This window comes from Zophobas morio, unplaced genomic scaffold (genome assembly GCF_036711695.1).
Source record: "Zophobas morio isolate AGI-343-1 ecotype UQ-CSIRO unplaced genomic scaffold, CSIRO_AGI_Zmor_V1 ptg000026l, whole genome shotgun sequence".
NCBI classification, from domain to species: domain Eukaryota; kingdom Metazoa; phylum Arthropoda; class Insecta; order Coleoptera; family Tenebrionidae; genus Zophobas; species Zophobas morio.
In genome coordinates, this window is record NW_026972131.1 from 3,844,797 (window position 1) to 3,850,691 (window position 5,895).

The following is a 5,895-nucleotide window of genomic DNA, read 5'->3' on the forward strand; positions in this document are numbered from 1 at the left end:
AAGAAAGTGACGACATTTGATGCCGTTCAAGGACAAGTGACATATCCGTACCCCGTTCAGGGTACGTTCCATCACATTTAAATGATAGAAACTTCAAGAATTTCTTCAGAATTCTATCTAGGACCATGTGCTGCGTGATGTATATCGGATACCAAATTAAAGATGCGTATTCTAACTTGCTTAAAACAAAGGCATAAAACAGAATTTTGATCAAGTTGACATTACGGAAATACTTAGATACCCTCATGATAAAACCTAAGGACTTGTTAGCTGAGTTCGCTATGTGTTCAATGTGTGAGTTAAATGTTAAGCGTTCATCAAATATTACACCAAGATCCTTGATTGACTCTTTTTTAGTAATAAAAAATCCATCAATTGAATATGAAAACTCAGTAAGGGTGTTTTTACGGGAGAATGATACAAAGAAGCATTTTGTTTTATTAATTTTAAAAATATTATTATTACACCACTGCACGATTTTGTCAAGATTGGTTTGCAAATGTAGGGTATCCTCAATGCAGGAAATTTTTGAGTATATTTTGAGGTCGTCAGCATAAGCAAGAACCGGACAACTAAGAGATAATAGCAAGTCATTTACGAATATGTTAAAAAGTAACGGTCCAAGATTAGAACCTTGCGGAACGCCGCTATTAGATGTAAATAAATAGAACCTGAAGCCATTATAAGAAATATAATTCACGCGATTGTCGATGTAAGAGCATATTAATTGTAAAAGTGAAGCTGAGAAGCCAAAGTTATTAAGTTTACGAAGTAAAATTCTGTGTGGGATGCAATCAAAGGCCTTAGAAAAATCAGTGTAGATGACATCAATTTGAAAAAAAGGAGGTTGACGAGTCATTAGTTTGTGCATTTGCAAAAGTTTTTGCAAATGCGTCTACAATATCTTGTGGATTAGTATATTCATTGTGCTCCTCATCGATCATGTAGCTGGGAATTCTAGACGTTCCTTTTTTGACGTTTATGAAACTCCACAATCCAGAAAGATTTGATTGTAAGTTAATCTCCACTTGGTTGATGTAATCATGATATGCACTATTCAACTGATTTTTCACGAGAGATCTTAGCCTTTTATATTCATTATAGGAGACATTATTTTTGGTTCTCAACCACTTACGTCTGAAATTTTCTTTGGTTTTGATATTATTTTTTATTTCATTCGTAACCCAATATGGAAACTTAGAAGATGAACAACCGGAAACTTTTGGAACATTTTGGTCTAGAAGCGTATATAGATATTCATAGAAATTGTCCAGTGCAATATTTACGTCATCGAAATTGTCGAGAAATGTCCAGTCTGCTTTCAATAAATCTTTGTAAAGTTTAGGAAAGTTGGCTTTCCTAAAGTTGTAGCGTACATTATTGGCTGCAGGAAACTTATGGGTAGCAGATGATGCTAAGAATTCTAAGCTTACGGCAAGTGAAGGGTGGTGAGCATCTTCAGGTACAAGAGCTGGCACATAATATTCAAGATCCATTGTAAAATTTTGGTTGTTTACAAGAACTAGGTCAAGTAACTGCTGATTACAATTGCGAATTGTATTATGCTGAACGAGAAGAAGGGAATCACAAAATTGTTGAAGGCGAGGAATTTTAGGATAATTAGGCGGATTAACATCGCAAAAGTGAGGGACGTTGAAATCACCAACTAGAATAACATCCTCATTAAGTAAATGTACTTCTAGTGCATTTAAAAATAGCTCTAAATCAGTGGAGGTAACGTCAGGGGGTATATATGTAACACAAAATATGAATTTGATTCTACCAAATACACACCGACACAAGATAACATCAATTAATGAAACTAAGTTTGAGACATGCTTGGTATCAATAACAGTATATTTAACAGTATTAGAAAATGCAGCGAGAACACCACCATATTTACTTCGACCTGTAATTGAAAAATTTCGATCAGAACGAACAATACTGTATAGATCAGGAAATAATTCAGAATCAGAGACAGAATCGTTTAACCATATTTCAGTGAGCGCTATTATATTAAAAGACATGTCACAACAGTTTGAAAAAAACGTGTGGGTTTTAGAGTTGAGACCACGAACATTCTGGTAGTATATGCTGACATTTGTTGAATTCCTGTTGGAGCTCTTTAGTTTTCCGAAGACACAATTGTGGGTATACCACCACGATATAAAATTTTCAAATTCTCACCACTGTCAGTTCGACGCTTTAGTTCATCTTTTACTGAATGGAATAGTTTGATTTGCATAGGTGTTCGATCTCGAGATATGTTTATGTTGGTCCATTTATTTAATGCATGTAATTTTTTTTACATTACCAATTGCTGTGAAAACATCATCAACAGAATTTAATTTAATACGAATTGGCCGTGCTCGAGATTGATTGGACCCATCAAATTTGGCTAGACGTGTCGGTGGAATAGTTGGCTCTTTGACCTGCAAATCTGACGTTAGTTCGTGGACAAGATTCAGATCTTCAGCAATTTTTTGTTGTTGTTTGGTCGCACCATTAATTTCCTGTCTGTTAAATTGTGTTAGAAAGAGCTAACGATTAAAACCCTAACCTGATCGGTGAATTTACAAACAATAAAACCAATTTACACCACCTGTCCGCGTTAGTCGAAAGTCCGCACTTTTTCCGATTAAAAGGCCGCAAGAATTAGCTGCGCATATTGGGGAAAAATGTGACGTTATCGTTACACAGTAGTCTTCTAGTGATAGAGACTGAAGTATTTGTCATTTTCCTATTTGTCAAGCGATTCGCTTACAATATAACCATAGTATTGTTACAAGACTTTTTCACAGGCAAAATGCAAATAAGACAAGGGTGAGGTTAAAAATATTCAAAATATGAAGGATTATTAGACTATCTAGATTCTTGCACATGCTCTTTTGAACTCGTAAGACCAATAGTGATACCAACTTAAGAAAATTTTTGAATAGATAACCAAAATATACTTAATCAAAGTTTCACTACTGCAATACCGGTTCTTGGTTAAAATTTTGGTAAAAGTATAACCATGGTTTGTTAACTACGATTTTAACCAACAAATGAAATACCGGGCCTTATACGCGTCTTAAGAAGCATTCGGTGCATGTGTGTATGTAGGTATGTTCGTTCGCGGTTTGTGCCGCTGAAAACCATTACTACACCTAGATTAGAATTGTTAACCGCACTGCTCTTATCAAAATTAATTGATTCGGTCAAAAATAACCCAAGAATAGCAGTTAGTAACATATTTTATTACCCCGACTTGACAATAGTCCTAACTAGGATGGCTGTCGAATTCACCGTCGAATTTAAACACTTTTGTTAACAATCGCGTAGCCGAAATCCAAAGATTAACGGAAATTTCAAATTGGCATCACGTGAGTTCGGGAGATAACCCCGCCGACGTTATCTCTAGAGGTGGTTGTCCTAGGGAATTAATAAATAAAGGTTACGGAAACATCACAATGCCTGTATCTAATTTGAACGTGGCGGAATTAGCGGAAATGCGAAAAACATCCTGTGTTAGTACATATTGTTACGAAACAAACCCATTGGGCGCCCCGGTACGACGCATATGGCCTAGGTATGGGTTCCCGAGTTTTCTGGTATTTACGGCGATAATGACGCATCGTGGACGACGTCACCTAGACAGCGCTCGCACAAAATAAAGCCTCGAGCGGATAACCAGAAGTCTCTATTGCGGCGTCCAGAAAAACGCTCGAAGCGGCGTTCGCTAAAGAAAGGCCTAGAAACAGAAGTCGCGATGGATTCCAGAAAGACCTCGATTGGGAAACATCGAGAAGGGAATACAAGTTTAAATAGAGGCCACCGTCGGGAGCGGAATCATTTAATCGAATTCAGTCGAACCACGAGTCCAGCGAATATATTCTGGAAGGTATTCTGTACATAATCGCTGTAATATTTAGTCGTGTAATTCGAGTTATTAAGAAATAAATTGTTGAGTTTTACCTACGACGATTTAATTCACCGAACATCGTAGCAATATTATTAAAGAGGACGACTTTTTGTCACAATTTCCATCCTTTTGAAAATTGCAACGAGTTGTGGCTACCTGTTTCATTAGATTCGTACACAATTGTAGACATTCGGGGATTAAAATTATGCACACCCTTTCGATCACTGAGTTAACTAGGGCAACCCAGGAGATTGTAAAAAATTGCAGAAGTCAAATTTTACGGAAAACATTTCGAATCTTCAGAGGAATGGCTTTGTTAGTAATAAAAGTTTCTGGACAGTGAAGGTTTAGTTAAAGTAAGTGGTCGTTTAAGAAAAGCAGAGATTGCTTTTGAACAAAAACAAAAATTAATTAGAGAGAGATTACATCATGTCGGCTCATTAGCTACCTTTGCGTCAATACGTCGAGATTTTAGCCAATGTCAAGTAGGGATCAGACTGCAAGAAATAATTTCATTTTAGATGCTCTGTTCCGCACAACACTCCCCACAAAAAAGAAAAAAAAATGCTTTACTTAGTTTTCAAACGTCTTTAATTTGTAATTACTTTGTAAACTCTTCTTGAAGCAAACAGAAGAAAAGCACCTGAAATTAATATTTGCAAGAGAAATTTCACTTTAGAAACCATGATTGTTGTTTTGGTCAAAAATGTTGATGGTTATTAGGCCATTTTTATATATTTCAAATCTGATCCACCACAATATTCCCCACAATTCAGGTCGGGTCTAGTCAACTCAGCTCCACCATATTGTAAAATAAGGAAATGCTGAAAAGATAAAATCGTATTTGTACTCCTCTTTCCTCTTTCTCCTCTCTTTCCCCTCAATCTTCTCTCTTCTTTCCTCTTTCCGTATTTGCCTCTGTTCTCTCTCGGCCTCTCTCCCATTCTTTCTCTCTTTTTCTCCTCTCATCCTATGTCCCGTGCACTGTCCTATCCTCCCTATTCTCACTTCTTTTCCTTTCTTTCGTCCTCACGTTTTTCCTCCTTTAGTTCTCTTTTTCATCTCTTTCCTTCTTTCTCTCTTTCTCTTTCCCTCTACCTCTGTATTTCTCTCTTTTCTAATTACTCTGGGCCTCTATGTCTTTCCCCGTTTTCTTTCTTTTTAACTAAATGTGACCTAAAAATATATTATAATTTTTTTACCCCATAAAAAAATGAAAGTTTCTGAGAATCTTCCACATTGAATTTCAAGAAAACACCAGGAGCCTCCAAGATTCCTTCAAATTCTTTCAAGAATAAAACACAAGAGACCCCGCAATTCTATGTACACATAGTATACACGGAATCGTCCATTATAGGGTGACTGAAACATTTTCTCATCCGAAAATACTATCATACTCCAAAATAAAACATCCCGTGCTAGGTGCTCCAACGTGACACCTATTCTCACATTCATTCGTATGATGGTATCCCTTAAATGTACTTTTCTATCAGTTGCATAATTTCGCAGTTATGTCTTTCTTAGGCACCGTTATGACAGATACTAGGAAATCAGTCACTGATTGGTGCTGCTTCAACTGAGAACGTTTGTATGGCATCGTCGAGAGTACGGATCTTTTAAACCTGCAACTCATGATCGGGATAGTGCGACGAAACTACAGTGAATGGGCGGCGTCGGTGACGGTACGGCGCTCCCCCGATATCGCGTGGGGGTGGCGTGCCTCAGTGCCAAGCCCTTAACCTACTAGGTCACCTTCGCACCACCACCTCCTCTCCGAGGAGGGAGCACCGGGGTGGATCTAAAGCCGCAGACACGGATCTCCAGGTGGTCTGGTGACCGCCCGTGGAGACAAGAAATAAGACGAATTTTTACAATAGTCGGATTTATATTCCCTGCCACCAGCTAATCTTAAATAATAAATTTACAAGTCGGTTTACAAAACAGGCCAGAATATTCGGCACGGTCGTTTCCTCCTCGAAGGCCGTTTCCTT